Below are 18,814 nucleotides of genomic sequence, written 5' to 3'. Positions count from 1 at the left end.
TAAAAAGTGGCTTCATACTGTCATTGTTGCAAACAAACAAGCAAACAAACAAACAAACAAACAAACAAACAAACAAACAAACAAACAAACAAACAAACAAACAAAAACAACTTAATTCAAAGGCGTTTAAAATGAATGTTATTAAGTCGCCGTAGTGATATAACACTTCCATGTGCATTTCAGAAAAAGACATAATTAATGGATTTGGAGATAAAAGCCTGGAAAGATAGATTACAACAAACCGATTACATTGCATCATGTTATAGATGATGTTATAGCCTCCATTTCAGTCAAAAATTATTCTGCAGAAAATTGTGGTTAGAGCCCAAAGATGTCGTTCAACACTTTCTCAAAGCAGAAACCAAACTGCGTTCACTTTAAGGAGCAAGCAATTTTAGTTCGGGAGATGCAAAAATGTATTAATAGCTGCACTTCATAATTTTATATCATCTTAGAAGAGTTCAGAGGTCTGTTTGTATTTCGATGGATGTTTTCTTTCAGGCTTTGAAGCAAAAATGTCTTATTTCTCTGTTTAGGAATTTTTCATAATGACTTTATCCATTTAACTCCGTGAACTGTTTGTTTTGCGAAGTTTATCCTCTCAAACCCTCCCCCAAAAATCTACAAAACTTGTTCTATTTGAGAGCTGGAGTGGCACGCTAAACATTCCTTTGCCGAGACAAGTTTGTTGAGAACTTTAGCAATATTACTTTGCCAGACATTTTGGAGGGTTTGTTTTGAGGCAAGGTATTGATAAAAAAAAAAACAAAACAAAAAACAAAAAAAAAAAACCAAAAAACATGGATGTCTAATGTTCACAAAGAATGTAATTGTTGTCTACAGGCTAAAGGAAGTGAAACACAATATTTCTTGTCTGACCGACAGAAGGTAAATAAGTGCTAGCCTTATTTTTCTTTGAGGAACAGATAAGAGAATTTGGGGAAACATATTGTTGACGTGAACCTCGTGACGTCAGGCTTGTGTATAGATACATATATTAATGTAGGATCTTATTTCTTCTGGTGATTGTGGCTTTCATAACGTAAGCGTATCCATGTACAATCATGACGTCAGCGTTGCTAGGTTCTTTCTGTGTATGGGATGTTTGAAGGTGTGTATGTCGTGAACGAAATGGAGGCACCAACCTAGAGAAAGAGTATCGTGCACACCGTAGAGCTTTAACCCCAGCTTGGGATTAGGAGGGACTTTCGGAAGGTAGCTGTGGTGCTAAATAAAGCATTTACTCGCATTTTCACGGTAACTTGATGCGACGACTGCACTCATCCTTACATTCGCTATTTTGTGTTGTTTTTCTTTTCTTTGCTCAGACTGGCAACTTCTTGTGCACGCACGTACAAACACATACACTCATTGGCCGACCTATTCTCCCACACACATAAAACCAATAGAGAGAGAGAAAACGAAAGAGCATTAAAAGTACGCTCTGGCGTCACGATGATGATGGAGGTAAAGATAAAAGCAAATACGATTATGATGAAATCTTATTTTATGCTACAGTTACCAGAATATGCAACATCTCAACTCTAAAAGTGAACAAAATTACAAAAAATCTACTTAAAACATGTCAAGAGAAGAAATGAATTCACGTAAGCGCATGCGTGCATAATTGTGTAAAGAAGATAAATATAAAAGAGAGAGAGAGAGAGAAGACAGACAAACAAACGGGGAAAAAAGTCGCATACACGCTTATCCAGAGACACCTTCTAACATAGACAACACGCAAAACACACACACACACACACACACACTAACGTGCCAGAGCGTGCACGCACCTTCACACACAAAACACAAAGATTACAAGATCATCGCACGCGCTCTGACGTCATCAGAAATACTATCAGCTCCAAACATTCGGCAGACAACAGCAGAAATTCTCTCTCTGCCTACCTCTGTTTGTTGTTTGCGCATGCCCATAGCGGTGTCTGTGTGTGTACACCTTCTTCTGTCTGTTTCAGGTTCGCACCCTTGTACCTCCCACCGTCTTCCTATCCCTCTCCCTTCCACCAACCCGTCATACGAGAGAAGACAGGAAAAGAAAAGACCTGACGGACAGCGCTTTTGGACAGCAAGCAGTGAGTAGTAATCGCTTTGCTTTTACAGATTTGTACAAAACAACAACCCAGATATGTCCTTCGTCAGCAGTTTCCATGACTACACGGTAATGTTGTAAAAGTTTGAAAGTTACTGTTACCGAAAGTTAAAGAAATAAATGAAAAGAATTAAAAAACCGAGAAAATGAAGATATAGTTTTTGTTTGTACCTTTGGCACCATCGCACTCCAAGAATGCTTCAGTTCGTCCTGACACTCAAACTACCTGTCGCTTCAAATGTGAAAATAACGGTCGTAACAGTTGCACCTGTAACCACACACATTGCTGGCATCGTCAGCGTTCTCTGCCACGACATTAAGATCAGACGATAATTTCTTGCCTGAGTTCTGAATTGTCCTCGCAAGATGGATGGATGAGACATATTTGGATTTTTCTAGTCTGCAGATTTTTTGCGTGGATATAAGAAGAAAATTTATTTCAATAAATATCCTTTTGTAGTTTTTTGTGTGCATTGACATCAAATACTTTGTGTAGATGTCGAGATATATGTATATATAGCTAAAGAAGATAAATGATGGACTGCAAATAAGTTTTCTTATCTTCATTGTTCATAGTATTTTTAGAACTAGTCCTTTAAATCTGTTTTCTGATTCTTTTGTCATGACTTCATTTACACTACGATCTGAGGTGAACACCTTGTACCCTGAAATCGATGAATGTGCTGTAACGGCATCAACAAGCTTAAAGGTTCACATTTTAAAATCGTATTTAAATTCAAAAAACTTCAAAATGAACTGATAGTTTACGACGAAAAGATTTGCAGGTGACGGTGGGGTCACCAGGTCACGTTTGTAACATTACAACTAGGGATCGGTTCAAAGCAAGACTCGAGCTCCTTGAACCCGTGGGCCTGGAATCGTGCTACCCACCATTCGCAAGCATTAAAGGGGCAGAAGGGAGAAAAAGCATTTTTCACAGGCTCGGTTAACGATCATAGCTTGTATGCGCACTTTTTACTATACTGATTAGCTTTATTTTTACATCTGGAATAGTTTAACCCAATTTGTAAATAATATTGTTGACCTGTACGATCCTCGACAAAGCGCGCACAAAATGACTGATCCTTATTTGTTATTATTTCTAGGTTCGGGTTTTTTTTTTTACTCTTGCAAGAATGCTTCTTCTGAGCTAGTATTTTTCATTATAGCCTCTAATTCTTGAAATGGTGATCATCCAGTCTCACCTACCTGACATCTGATATTCCCGAGACTCACAATAGCTCTGAGATGTAGCAAAATAGAAAATACTAATGAACCAATCAGAAGGCATGAAATATTTCTTGGCAATAAAGTCATGTCAGAGCAAAACTGAATACCGGTCAAATGTTTTTTTTTTTGATCTTGAGAACATATTTGATATAAAAACTTCTTTTGATATTCTCGTAGTGTGTCAATGCAATGATTGGTGAAGTCGTTTGCTTACCTACAGCAGTTTGTTACATGAAAGGGAGAGCACACTAATGCTTCAGAGAGTTTCTCTTTTGATTGAAGTCAGAATTTGTTACTGGGTAACGCTTCCATCTGACTTTTGTCATTTTTCTCCATGTCCAGATAAAAGTTAAACACATGATTTATTTTTTCCACAACCCCTTTGTTCTCGTCGAGTGTTTGCCGTGTCGTGTGAGTTAACGCCTACTCTGGAGTATTCTGGAGCGTTGCCCCTGACGCAGAGGTCAAGATGGTGCTAAATTCAAGAAATAAAATAAGAAAAGTGGATGTTCATAGATTTCTCATTTTTATGTGACGAACCTTTTTTGGACTCCTGCTGGGAAAAGGTCGCAACCGATCGTGAGAGTAGAACTTCAGGGAAGAAATTAACCGCTTCCCAGGTCAGATGACGTAAGAGTGACGTCACTGAGCTACCACCATTATGAGGCCAAAAATTGTTCAAAAAGAAACGCCAACGTCTAAGAAAGCATCAGAACACAGGAAACTATTTAAGATAGCAAAACTTTTGCATTAATTTAAATGTTCTTTAAAAAAGCTTACATAAAATTGAAAACATGGCGGACTTTTACGAGACGTGTTTGAGTGCAGACTTCGTGTTGCTGAAAATAGAAGAGAATGCAAAAGAAGTCACTAAAGTCATTGAAATCTTTTCCTGTCTACTAATAGTTTTCTACGTGGCGATTGTCAGCCTCCAGTTGGAAACCACTCACACCCAAAGTACCAGCTAATGCTTTCCATTTTGGTGGCAAGGTGAAGGCTGAGGACGCAGCAGTCGTGACTGGCAGAATCATCTGAGCCTAGACATGCGCGCTTGAAACTTGTTCACATTTTAAATTCTGAAAACAGCCTCTTTTCTTACATGTCATTTCATTTTTTTTAGGTTTTTTTTTTTACGATTTTTGGGGTATAGAGTAGCCGAGACGATGGGAGTTCTTTGGGAGAGATTATATTTTTAAAAATGTATTTTCCTTTACAACCTGTTTGCTTAGGTGGTGGGGTTACTGTGGTGCAGCCGTCAACCGGAGAGTGGCAAGCAAGGGGAGTATGAACAGCTGGCGGTTGGAAAGTCAGTCAAAACATAATTACAACAGCATCCTGTAACGTAGAAGGGGAGGTAAGTAAATAAGCGAAATAAAAGAGCAAGAAAAAAAATGAAATCAGAGGATCAGATGGTCTAGAAGAGTTAAGGAGGAGTGTGTGCAAGTGAGTGCGCGCGTGTGTGGTGGGGAACCTACAAAGAAGTAGGGAATGCAATCCACAGAATGGAAAGTTGATTCTTAAATCATAGTTTATGCGAAAGGTAAAGTGGTAGACATTTGTATCAGTGTATGAGAGAGGAAAAGTAAAAGGACAGACAGACAGAATAAAAAAGAAATGAAGCAGATGGGAGGATGTCCGGAAGTCAGGTTGGGTAAGTGCAAGCCCCACATGCTACAGCTCACAGGCGCTACCCAAATCTGTCAGCATCCGCCGAACTATCAACTGGTGGAACAGCTACCCGTTGCTGTTTACAGCACTTTGCTTGATAAACATAATCCTGTAAAGTCAAAAAAATAAAAAAAAAAAAAAACTCAATGCAACTTAAGTCATCATCTTCTCCTTTTGCTTAAAAGCGCCTAATTTTTTTTTAGTTGTTATTTCCAACTCTCTGGCTAATATTGTTCGATCGTCTCGATATGTCAGAGGCTAAAGAGGAAAGAGAGAAGAGAGAATACCAAAGAGATTTAATTACAGAAAAGTTAAACAGAGTGAGCATTTGAGCACGGAGCAGACATATGAGTATATAAGTTGCGTGGATGGGCGTTCAAAACAGTTCCTCATCTCATTTGGTGACATAAATTTAATTAAATAACTACTTAACTAATCTCACTATTAACTCATTCAGTTAATCAATCAACTAATCAAGTCAGTCGTCTTTCAAATGTGTGCCGTGGTTCTTTATTTATCATTAAGGCCTCGAGGAAACTCCGTGAAACTAATCTCTCAGCAACATACCGTCAATCTCTCAGCAACATACCCGCACTCTCAGCAGCACACCTACAATCCATATTCGACATCCATCTACCTGCTCCTCCATCCACCCGTCGTGTTTGATCAGTTGTGGCTACCGACAGCTGAAAACTCTTCCCAACCCTTTAAAATAACATCGAGAAGGGAAAGCATGGTGTGTTTATTTTTCATCGAAAACTTTCAGCACTCACAGCCTTCCGATGTAATCGAATCGCCATCTTGATTCGACAACCACAGGACGCGGTGTGTCCTTTCGAAGTCGGTTACCTTGTACTTGCTTCCGGTCGCCTTTAGACTACTGGATGTAACATTTTTTTCAGACTAACGGTATATATATATTGGAAGCATATCAGACGATTTGCCAACTTTAATTGTTATCGGAAACTACCGATACATAACGCGGTGCATCGCTGGTGATGCTGGGAGTGAAAGCATATACAAACTCGGTGCGGAGGTATTTTTCTAAAGCTCTTCCCCCTACTTTCCAGTTTCACTTACCTCTTATCGACAGCACTTGCTATCCCGACATGCCAATAACAAGGGTATTACTTGAACTCAGTGAGAAATCAGAGCTGAGCTGATAGATTGTGTTTAAAAAAACAAGTAAGAGGAGCCGGCTCCAATATTCGGCTTTCTCGTCCTTTGATCTTTAACCCCCTCCTACTTCCCCTCTCTCGTCATCTCCTGTACCAATCGGAGACAAGGAATAGAATGCTTTTACAGTATCAGACCAGAAGAATGACGACCTAATTGCATCTTGTCTCTCGTCTTATCATCTTATCTTTTATGTGTCTCATCAGAGACGGCGTAGCATCTATGTAACATTAAAACAAGTTGTGCTTCGCTGCTTTGAAGTATCTCACCCGGACTTGCCATAAATCTGTTCGGCATCTCATCTGACCGGTTGTGGTGTAAACGAATTGTGCGCGTGTGGCCTCACGTGCTGCCAGACTCTCTGGTGGAGGTTACCCCGTGGTCAGATTTTTATCCTGGCGAGGTGCCGGGCCGTGATGCTGAAATCTTGAGTGAAGAGGTCAGAGGTGAAAAACATTGCGAAGTAATGACATAGAGGATAAATGAAGTGCAAACGTATTAAAGCTTAAATTTACAGGCTTTGGTAATAACATGATCATCAAGACTTGCAAAGATTATCACACGAAGATCAAATGGACACATTTCTCAGAGTGGACTGGTTAAATATATAAAAAAGTTCTGGTTTTGTTGAAATGTAGGACAAACAGTTTCTTCTCAGACAGCTGTTGAAGATGTTATATGTAACAACAATGTTTTAGAACAATTGTGTCTCCGGGAATTATTGAGTCTTTATTGGAAAAGTGTCAGTCCATTTGTCGAATATGAGTTCAATTTACCAACCATGTATTCCCGTATTTTCTAAATCGATTCCAGCTTTCAAACATGGGGTTGAATACTTCGCCCTTTTAAGACGGCAGAGCAAAAAGACTTTTCTGCAGTCTTTGAGCAAGTGGCCACTCCAGCAACAACAGAAATCGAGGATCTCTTTGGCGCGGCAGTCAAGGAGAAAGAGGTGAGCTGTCATGGACCCATGATGCACTGCGGCGCCATTGCACCCACATAACATGACCCCCTCTTCATCTGTGGCGTACGCTTGTCACATTCAATGACGAGCCCCAGGATGAATATTTACCCATTCCCTCGGTGAATTACCATCGGGCAGAGAGAGCGATGTCCTCTTCTTTCAATCGTGTCTGAATTTCTTGGGCGGCAACTGGTTTCCACTCCATGAAGACTAAGCGCCTGTCGATGGCTCTGCATGAAGTGACGAAGGAGGGATGAGCGGGTGGGGATCGTGGGGAGGTGCTAAGAGGACATTTTTCTTTTGGTCAGCCGCTTGACATCCATGTTGTCAAGGGTTTCACTTTCCACCAAATATGGCAGAATGTCAAATTCTTTGTCTGATTTATTATTTTGATTTTTGGGCGTAGTTTAGCAAAAAATTATTTTGATTTTTGTAGTGCTAAAAGATCATATAAGTAATAATAAAAGGTTTTCAACTTAATATTTGCTATCACTAAGAGTAGATTCTCGAGGGCATATGAACAAATGCTTTCTGATTATCTATACAAACCCAGGCAAATAAAATGCATCTTGTTAAGTCACAAATGCGCAACCACGCTTATTAGCGAAGTTGAAACATCAAATAAAAGAGATGCAAAGGTTGTCTGATTCCACACAGAATATAATTTTCCCATTCTCCTAATGCTATTTTCCCTTTTATGAAGAATTTTCTTCTTTTGTTATGGAATACTCTCGTTTTTATCTTACTTTCATTAAGCAATTCTCCGGTAATGCCCTGAAGAGAAACGGATATGAACTAGGCAAAAAAAAACAGATTGCGAAATATGAAAGTGATATAAAATAAATCTGTGCATATTTTATCAGTTCTTATGGAATCTTCTCGTAAAACAAACACAGATGTAGTTCTTATCCTTTGCTGAGGAAGTGGCCAAAGCGACATGGAATATATCATCATCATCATCATCATCATCCATCATCCTCATCCTCATCATCATCACCCTTGTACAAAAACTGTTGTGTATAACTGTGCACATTAATGACCTAAGGACTTTAATTAGTGTTTCACACCGACCTTGTAAAGCCGCATCTTAATCTTTTTAATCCTCACCGTCTCAACCTGGCTGAGGATGATCCGCGAGTGATGTTGAACCCACTTCAGTTTCTTGCACCGAAGCTTGCACCCGGTCATCAGAAAATAAAATGCACTCAGCCACATCTTTTACGACAAAGCTTTTAAAACTTGAGCAGACCAACACAAAGCAAAGATAATTGCAATGAGGGACGTATACAGGTAGATTGTAACGGCGCTGTAAGTCTGAAATGCGCGCGAATCCCCTAATGACGTCAGCGGCGAGCGTTGGTGCACACGTGACCGGCTCCAACGGAATGCACTGACTCACTGCACACGACTTCTGCGTCTGCTGGTTATTTGGTCGCGACAGGTGAACGAGTTGGAAGAGTTGCAGTGACGACATTAAGTTTAACGGGAAGCAGGTGTGCTGGTGCTCAAAACAGACAAGGAAATGAGGAAAACAGAGAGGAGAAGAAGAAATGAAAAAAAACACTTGAGGCTTGAAAGGTGGGAGGTGAGGGAGAGAAAACGATGTGTTAAAAGTGGAGCTATAGCCATTAGAAAAAGTGACATTTTCATTTCACCAAAAAAACTTTCTTTAAAGAGATTTCACTCTGTGTAAATACTTCTCCGAGATTTGTAACATTGGGCAATAAACGTTTTAAAAGTAGCCACGTGCTACTTAGACAAAAATTCTAAAAATTCGGGGAAATCGTTTGAATGTATTCAGTCGAAATAATTCTTTTAAAATGACACAGAAGGTAAACGAAACTTGTGGATGTGTGTGTGTAACGGACCTGTTGGTGACGTTTGTGGATCGACCTGGTCTGTAAAATAAATCTGTTTTTTTATCTATTGTTTGCTGCTTCCAGACATTTGTTTTCTACTGTACGTAACTAGTGAGTGTACGTCACTGAGATACGTTGCCCATCCCGGTGCTGGGCTATTTTTATACCCCCTAGTGAAAGATGCATGAAGCACCCCCCGCCACCCGCACTCCACTTTCTAAACAAACCATTGATAATACTTTCAACAATAACAGTTTTTTGCTCAGGTCATCACATTAAGGTTTAAAATGTAGCTCCCTTATTTTTTTTATTTTTTTCAGATTTAATGCAGATGCATGTATGCTCAAGTTTCCAGCCTATCCATTCCCGCCTGAAGCATTGATGAAATTAGATACTTTTTAAAATTATTTTTGTTTCAACTTTAAGAAACTTTCTTCTTCACCAGCTATACAAACTAGAACAGAAGTTTGACTAACAATGCAAAGTTAGCTACAATATGGAATAATATTTATGAAGGAGTTCAACACTCTTTTCCCATAAATACATTCAGAAATATTTCTCAACTCCTTCATCCTGTCAGCACTTGCGTCCTCAAGCTAGCTTAATAGTGGAAGCAGCTCCGGGTGCATCTGAAGGTGTATCAGAGTGCATTCCCCTAATGAACTTCCTCTTCCACCCGCTGTACCTAAACTAAACAAATGTTCCCACGGAGACACGTCACGTGACGAACTCTTCGCGTATGCCTGGTGATCTTCTCGGCATGTGTTTTGAGAACAGAGCGGGACTTATCTTCCGATTTTCCACAACAGTATCTTACACAGAGCAGATCCCAGTCGTCCCAACTTGAAAGCATTCTTGAAAATGTAAAAAAGTCCGTTTGCCGGCAGCTGTGCAGAATGTTTGTATTCCCGCAATCTTTGCGACTCCGAGGCTTACGATAACTTCAACATTTACAGCATTCTTGCTATCCTGAGTGTCTCATGCTCACGGGAAGGCTGAGGTGCACTCAGTCCCCAGGCAGGCTCCATGTGGGTCTGTCGACATCCGGGGCCTTCGTCAGCCCCATTAGCGGCACCCGAAACCCTTCGTTAAGGCGGAGGAAAAACACATGTTTATCACACTTACAGGCCAGCCTCCATGTGCACATGTTCAAACGCAGGACTTTTTTTTTCTGGAAGAGTAAGCGTAAGTTTCTTTTTTTGTGTAGTGAACAGTCTCGTTTGAGACTTAAAGACAAACTTAAGTCAAACAAGAAATTAGTTCAAAATTGTTAGCAAGTTAACAGATCATAATGATTCTATTAGTTTATTATGATAGGATAAGAAGGCAATTCAGGCAATTACAAGAATGTAATACATTTTGTTGTACAAAAGCCGAGTTATCTAAATTTTATCTCAGACTATGAAAACCTCAGTATATGCTTAAAGAGGCATGTCCTACAACCTGATACTTGTGACTTCGGCGAAAATACTTTTTAATATGTTTCCAAAACCCAGGTGAAAACTATGATATTCAAAAGCTTTTAAACTGAACAGATACTTTGGTTCATTGGGAGTTAGAATCTTCTAATTAATTAAATCCACTCGGTTTTCCGTTTTTGATATTTAGTCATGCGTTTTCTAAAGATCTTTTCAAAACTTCATATGCCGAACAAAGACCAAAATGTTTTTCATATCATGTCGTACAAAAAATTATTTACTGGTTAAAAAATAAACATACTTCAATGTTAAGGGGAGAGAAACATTGGAACACGAGAGTACAGAGTGAGCTCAAACCACTCATGCATTCCAGTGACGTCAAAGCTTTTAACTACCTGTGCACAGGTGAGAAAATCGATGTTTGACAGCTCGAATCTCTCTAATGGAGAAAGTAATTGGCTGGCTTTAGGGGAACAGTGTGGTGTTTAGAACAACGGTCTGCTATTCGAACCTTAAACCAACTGACTGCCATTTATTAGAGAATTTACTGGCATTACGTGTGTTACCTGATCGGCAAGCCCTCCTGCAATTTAATTTTTCTAAAATCCAAGTCAAGGGTTTTTTTTTCTTCAAAAGTCTTAAAAAGTGACGGGCTGGAAAAACAAAAAATGGCGAAAAGATCTTGAGTGTATAAGCTACCTGTCAACCTGTTCATTAACGCAATTGAAAAAGTTCTTAGTCTTCTGTCGTCTCTGGCGCCCTCTGTTGGTGATTGCCGTTGTCATGTGACGTTATTGTCAGACTGAAGTAATCAGGTGTAAAATGTTCAGATGTAAGCCTGACATGTAGCGAAACCGTTGACCTCACATCGAACTTTTGTTAATATTTCTCTCATATATCTCTTAATATATCTTTATATTCTTCTGTGCCTGGGCGGTCGTTAGGACAAGTGTCTGGGTTTCTTCCATCAACGCCAACATCAAAAGCAGCTAATGGCTGCAGCCTATCTCACCCGATATTAACCGGTTACACAGGTGAGGGTGTCTCATTTACTACACACAGCTCACTCTGTGTGAAGTCTCCTCACAACATACATTAAAGCATCTGCACTTCGTCTTGAGCAATAGCTCCTAACAATAGGCCCACTAGTCAAACTATCAAAGAGAGAAAGTACAGAGCTGAAATTTCGCAAATAAATTTTAATAAGTGCTCTTGCTAATTTTCTTTCCTTCCTCAGCTCTGGGACGACATTAGTAGGTAGCCGGCTCTATTATTCAAAGAAAGTAAGTGTATGTGTGGGTGTGCCTGCCTACATACACTTGATTACTTCCATCTTCATCCCGTATCGACCTTCTGAAATCTGGTTTTGTAAATTTGTCTCCTTTCTCTCAGAGGAAGTGCACCTCGGGAAGTGTAGCAGATGACATTGATCAAGTCGTTCTAATCATGGCCAGGCTCTCTACTCTAACTTTCTTTTCCTGAATGTGACACTGATTTGCTCTCTGCGGTTCCATAATTTGTGAATTCAGTTCTGGACTGTTGCCTGTTTCCTCCGATTATTTCTAAGTGGCCTGAAAGTACATCTTTGTTTCTTGCTTCTGAAGCCGACCACTCGAAGCATCTTGGGAAGGTGTTTGCTGTTTCTATGTCTGCGTTCTTCAATGTACAGACAACCCGTCTTTAATTTGTTTCTGAGCAAAGAGCAGACGATTTTTCTGTCTGTTTGGACATTCCTCCGTGGGAGGCGGGTGAACCATGGAAAAAGCAAAACAAACTTGAACCCGTCTGGGTGTGTGTAGATGCTGAGAATAATACTTGAACTAGTGGTCACTCTGTATTTGAACAACTCGAGTTTAGCAATCCTAGTACTTAATTAACGAAAATCTATACTAAAATGTTAGAAGATTCTGATATTTTCTATTTTAATGCACTCTATTGATGTGGGTGTTTCTTATCCTTAGATCCTAGTGCGGTCATTTAACAATACAATTTTATGATGGATTTATTATCGATATAATTATAGACTGAATCCAAACAACACTCAGTGTTTTCTTCAAAGGGTTATTTCGGTTCTTAGAATAACTTTCATCTTGTTCAGAGAGTTCAAGAGAATCAATATAATAAAATATTTTATTGAAGAAAATTCTACCAGTAAATACCAGCAGCACCAGTCTAAAGCTGATGCACAGATGATGGCACCCTCTTTTAGAAAGACAGTCGATAATTGTGCAGATGAGTGTTACAGACAAAGAAAGGTGGATGTGGCCAAAAGATGCATGAAACGGTATTTACTATTTCCATCTTCCGTCTGCCACAAGTTGTGACAAGGCTTAGAAAGGAAGAGGGGAAAAACAAAAATGGCTTTCTCTTGAAAACTTGGAGGAGGAGGAGGAGGAGAGGAGGAAGTTGAAGAAGAGGAAGAGGAGAAAAAGAGAAGGAGGGGAAGATCTTTACTTGCTCTGATTTTTCCATCATTTATTATCTCCAGTAACATGTCGAGGAGGTGCACAAGAAAATAAAACTATACGCAGCCTCAGCTTGAGCTCACAGTATTACATAACTCAAATTCTGCAGCCAAAAATGACAAAAATATTTGGAAGTTTGAAAATTGTTTTAAATGTACCTAAAAAGTTGTTCAAGCCACTAACATCAGTGTAGCTTCATCCATCCACGGTCAATATCAATTTATTGTCTTAGCACCCTCCCCTACCCTGTTTACAAAGACTGATTGCAGAACCACATAAATAAAAATTATAACATTCACAACACAATGACTGGTTTCAAGTTCTTGTTGATCTCATGTTTTATCAGATCAGAGTTCTAAAACTCTGTTGTCACTTAGAAAAGTAAACAAAATCAATGGCTGCAGGGGTTTTCATTTGAAATCAACCTAAAGAATAAATAAAAGGATGAAGAGAAAAATGACATTAGGGATAACAAGGAACAACGCATCTTGAGCTGGGGAAAAAAAAAAAAAATATCGTGTCATTTACATTATGGATCTTTGCCCCCGCTAAAGGACAGGATTATATGGCAAGAAAACCAAACATCTCTTAAAATCACGTTTTGTTTCACGCATCCAGAGTCAGCTTCCGACAAAGAGCACGACAGCTGCAGTGGAACGGGACCCAAGCCTTAGCTTCCTGCTTGTAGCACGCATGCGCAGACCGTAGGCTAGAGTTTCACGTGAGAAGTCTGTTTTCTGGCAGTCAGCCATTGTCCCTGGCCTCTTCAGATGACTCTGGGAGTGCATGGAGAACACCGGTTATTAACGCTTCGGCTTGCTGGACGTTCTCTTCTCGAGAAGAGCTGCTATCCTCTGGAGCCTCTCTCGGATTGCAACCCCATCGCCAGCTGCAAGGTCAAGGTTAGATGACATTCTCCAAGAGTGCCTGCAAAGAAGAATTATTCCACTCTGAGACAAAAGAAGAAAGATAAACCAGCAGCAGTAAGTGGAAGGCCAAAAGTTTTCAGGTCAAAGGTCAAAGGTTAAAGCGCAGATGCTAGCCTCGCGGGCCGAAGGATGAAGCAATGGGGATTCCAGTTTCCGGAGACAAATGTTGACCCAAAATGCAATTATGAGAGCCAACTCGTACAAAAAAATCAATTGATGAAGCGTGCATAATAGACAATTATATATTTTTTTTCATCTGCCACAAATAAAAGTTATTCGGAAAGCTATTATGCTTTTTATGCTATTATTTCATTTGCATACTATTATTGTTAGTATTAAAAGCCTCAAAGGGGAGAAAAAAATAAAATTTATCTTTTGATACTCTGATAATTTAATGTAACAAACACTTAGACATGAAAAAAGTGAAGAAATTAAACGGGAACACAACAAAGACTAAACCGAGATTGATAATAATATACAGATAATTTTTGTGAAAATCATGATTAATCAGGTAGCAAGGGCATTTTTTGGGACATGCTTAAGGTTCCTTTAAACGTAGCCAAGCTCTTTATCAGCACTGACACGTGTCTTTCAGTATTGTAATGTCACGTGGGTTACATTCTTACCGGAAGGTTATAGGTCAGGCAGAAGAGTTCAGTTCAAAAGAAGAATCCCTCTCAAAGTTCCAGACGCCTGGAGAGAAGAAAGCGGCGCAGGGTTGCGCGATCGAAGAGGGTCTGTAGAAATGGAGATGGGAAATTTGTTTAGGAAATTAAACATTTACTCGATCACGAGGCTGACCAGAATGCAGGACAGCAAGAAGTGACCAGGGCAAGAAGTCGCATGCCGCTCGTGCCAGGCTCCACCACGTTCGGCAAACGGGAGGCGAGGGAGGGATTCTGGGCGGGCATCCACAGGGGGCTACTTGGCGACCATCGGTTCAGAAGCTGACGATTGCTCACTGCTCACGAACATTACGACAGCTGGTTAATGGAGGGACTGGGTGCAGGGTATGAAGGGGAATTCTAAGTGTGCGGGACGAGTTGGTCACGAAGGTTTGCTGATTGACTCTTTGTAAATGTGACTGTCACATTACGTCTTTGTCACTCACGTAAAAAGACCGTACTGGGGAAAAAAATATATATATATGTGTGCGTGATGATGTATATTGTATTGTCTCCCTTTGTCCACCTTCTGACATTCACTAGGCCTATATTTCGGTTTTTTTCTGATATCAAATGATTTTCATGTGTGCATGTTCATTGTTTTCTTTCTTTATCTCTCTCTGCGTGTTTGGCTGTGAACGCTTTAGTGCAAAAGTGGAAAAGTGAAAATATAAAACATGCTCATTCTTTTTTATATCGTGTGCGTGCAGGTGCCTGCTTGTCATTTTTTTCTCTATTTTATATATATATATACTCATCAGAATTGTGCCGCTTTTGTCTACGCTGGAGATGCAAGCTGATATCATCACATGAAATCTCACCAGTTTTATTTCACTTTTATTAAAAGGGAAGACTGAACGCCTCCTTCACCCAACGTTTTGTCCAACTGGTTGTTAAACTATCTGCAGGTTAACTTTCATCCAACAGCCAAGGGCTAGATGTTGGCATTAAGTACAAAACAGTGAGAAGGAAAAAAAAAAGACACAAAGATAATAGAAATTACATTTTGTCTCTTACTGTGAGAAAAATAACATTAATCTACGATGACAGTTTGAATAAAAGAAAAGCTAGATATATTACGATAGATAGAAGCTACCTACAGTAAAGTAGATAGAATAAAAAAAGAAAAAAAAAAAAAAGAGGAAAACGGACTTTATCTACGGTCAAAGATCAGACACGAGAGGAATTAGTGCTGGTGACAAACTTGTCAAACAGATCAGCGAGCACTTTGTCATACACGAGTTTTTACTTCGCTGTAGCACGTGCAGTAGCACGAGTGATGTGAGGATGCCGTGTGAGTGCTTTGAAGTGGCGGGTGCGAACTTCAGCCATCAGGAGGCAGGCTGCAGGTTCCTCTATCAAAGTCAAATTAGCAGAGAGGCGGTGGAACGTATACTCACGTGTCTGCTGGTCTGTGCACGCGCGCGCGTGTATATGTGTGCGTGTGAGAGGTAAGCGTGTGTGTATGTGTGTTCACATGCGTGTGCGCGTGCCAGAGGTAGTGCCTGCTGTTAATGCTGGCTGAACAACGCTCTCTTTCGACAAAAACCGATTGCGGTTATGACTACCTGTCAAAACTCAACACTAGCCAGACGTTGCCCCAGACTCCAGCGTTTTACACCAGTAACAACAACCTCGCCTCCTCTCAGCTGTGCTCTCGGGGGAGGAACAAGGAGAGGATAGGGTCTCGTTTCAACAGTTGGGTAATCTCCAGGTGGAAAAGGTTCTCCTACGGTTTTTGGCACATTCAATGATACCTTCCGGCGAAACCCTACAGTTCCATCCTTCTAACCCCTTACCTGCACCCCACCCAACTCCCCATTCCGATCCCCATCTCCCACTCCAATTTGCTATTCTTCTAAGAGAAAAAATAGGATAGCTAAATAAGTAAATAAACCTAGCAAATACCGTATACAGTGTTCGAGAGTGTCGAAAGAAGCATGTCGAGCGAGTAGCAAAGGTTTTGTGAGAAGCTGGCACCGTCCTGCAGCCAGAAGGGGCATCATGATGCCATGCGCTGCTCCTGTCTTACCAGCGGCTCTTGCACTCGACTCCTTGGGTTTGAACTTCAATCTAAGCGTACTTTTCATTAATTTCTTAAAATAATATTTTGTTTCCATGACAGCCAGTCTGTTATTCTCCGTATATGTAGTATATTCACGCCTTCATTTGACACAGTTTATACACTCATGGAGATAAGCAGACGGACAAGCAACCTTGCAGACAGATAACTCTTGGAGAAAGAGTCTCCGTCAGGTTGTCTGCCCTTTCTGCTCTGCATGATGGTCAGCCTTCATCAACGGCGTCCCCGTTTCACTCCAAACACAGATCACCTTTCCAACATCTTCCGTGGCCCGACAACATGCTCTGTACTCCGGTGCCAAAGGTCTCCCAGGAGGTCGATTCCACTTCATTTCATCGAGCTTTCAAGTTTGTTCCCCAGAGAGTTCAATGCCATTTCTAATCGCATTGAAAACATGAGCCTTTCCCCATTGAGGGGAGGTCACTGTGAAAGGGAGGTCACTAGTAAGTTGTTACACATGGTTGGCTGGAAAGTAACTCGAGCTTATCAGAATCTTCGGTTTTAATTTTGATATAATGGCTTAATACGATTATTGGGGCAAAGAGAGGAAAACTATTCTGGTTCAGTTACTGTCTGGCTGTCTCTGTTCTCTAGAGGGATTCATTTTTCTTTTTCCTTTTCCAAAACCTGTGGAAATTCAGTGACATTACATTTCCATTCTAGCTATGTGTTTGTTTCCATCTACAAAACCCTGGACTTCCATAGCTAGCCCAGAGATAACCTACCTCTGTTTCATGATTACGTCCCCAGGTGGAGTTGTTTTGACAATAATAATACATTATTAAACGATTTTAAGAGTCTGTTACTCTGATATAAATAAAAACATGACACAGCCTCTTGATTGTCAGCTGAGCAGGTTGTTTCTCCTTCTCCAGCCCCAGCATATGGAATGTCCTTGCCTTTCTGTCTTTCCGGTACATGACTTCAAACACTTTCCTTCATAAACACATTCTATAACTCCTCCAACTTGTTGCCCTTCTACCCTCCACTCCTATTCTGTGTTCCGACATGTTCTTGTATTGCTCACCGGTTAATGTTTGTATGTGTATGTTGTGTTTGTTTGTACTCACTTGTGAGACTACATTCCACGGCCTCTGCTCGCTTGCCATTCCTTCTCCCACTCACTCCTCTCCCCCAGGTGGACTTTAACAATAATAAGCTTCCCCTCTAATGTGCTTCCACAATCAACAGCTTTTTTCCGTTACCTAGGCACCGCCTACCGACTTAAATTGTTTGAGGCTCTCCCCACCTCCCACTTGTAAAGCTCTACACAGTCAGAGAATAGGGATGCACACAGACTTCTTCATTAGTCAGCTCCTTAGGTGCAAGACAGAAGCCTGCAGGATAAAATGTGAGAAGGGAAGACCATTTACCTGGCTGGAATGTAAACCTAGACCCGTTAAGACAGGTAAAGTTTGGGCAGGAGTCTTTCAAGACTCCCAAACACTTCGGTGTCCAGACTGGATAATGAATTCTTTGCCCGGGAGATACTCGGTGGCTTTGCTCGAGGGAAGAGGAGTTGATGCGGTCTGTATCTCGTATTTCCTGGGAACTATACTTTTGTGTGGGCCGTTCCCTTCTTCATGGCTTGCAGTTAAAGTTAGCAACACGAAACAGTGTAGGGTCACATGTACCTAGTGTACCCTGTTAACTACCCAGATCAGAGAAGTCCCAGGTCTGAAAGAATCTATATTAAGGTGTTTGCATCGTCTTTGCCTCAGAGCCAAAATTATCTCTCCAAGACATAACTGATTTTTCTTGGGACTACAAGACTCTGGTTGGTACGATGCTTGTTCGTGCTTTCCGCTGCCGCTGCCGCGTGCCGCTCCGCTGCCGCAAGCCAGTTCTTGCTGGAACATGAACATGATTCAGTATAGCGCTTTTGTAGTCATCTGTCAGTTGGTCAGCGCACTTTATGCCCAGAGGCTCTTGCCAGCAGCAGCCAGGAGAGGTTGATGGTGGGACTGCATCCAAGGAACGTGTACGTCACAGACATGAAGTAAACACCAGAGAAAACAAGTATCACTTGTATGTACGAGTCTTGTTTTGTTGGGAAAAAAACTCAACACAAGAGAACAATACCGGGAAAGAGGCGAAGAAAAGAGGAGAGATAAAAACACAACGGAAGGCTAGGGTTAGCTAAAGTACAGCTAGGGTTAGCTAAGTAATAGTTGGGTATACCTAAGGAACAGTTAAGGGTGTGTGAGGAAGTCGTAATCAAATAAAAAAATAAAAAGACAGATACAT

At 40.7% G+C, this 18,814-nt stretch overlaps 1 protein-coding gene across 1 annotated transcript in view; it reads left to right on the top strand.

The window, feature by feature from the left end:
• LOC112573859 (orexin receptor type 2-like) overlaps positions 1-18,814 on the top strand; it is a 96,192-nt gene that overhangs the window by 31,633 nt on the left and 45,745 nt on the right. Inside the window, exons 2-3 of the mRNA XM_025254505.1 lie at positions 1,977-2,093; positions 4,570-4,694. The gene's annotated coding sequence lies outside the window, so the exon portion shown is untranslated. The remainder of the gene's footprint in view (positions 1-1,976; positions 2,094-4,569; positions 4,695-18,814) is intronic.

Source organism: Pomacea canaliculata, linkage group LG10, assembly GCF_003073045.1.
Source record: "Pomacea canaliculata isolate SZHN2017 linkage group LG10, ASM307304v1, whole genome shotgun sequence".
NCBI lineage: Eukaryota > Metazoa > Mollusca > Gastropoda > Architaenioglossa > Ampullariidae > Pomacea > Pomacea canaliculata.
Note: the sequence above shows the minus strand (reverse complement) of the source record. Positions and strands in the feature narration are given on the sequence as shown.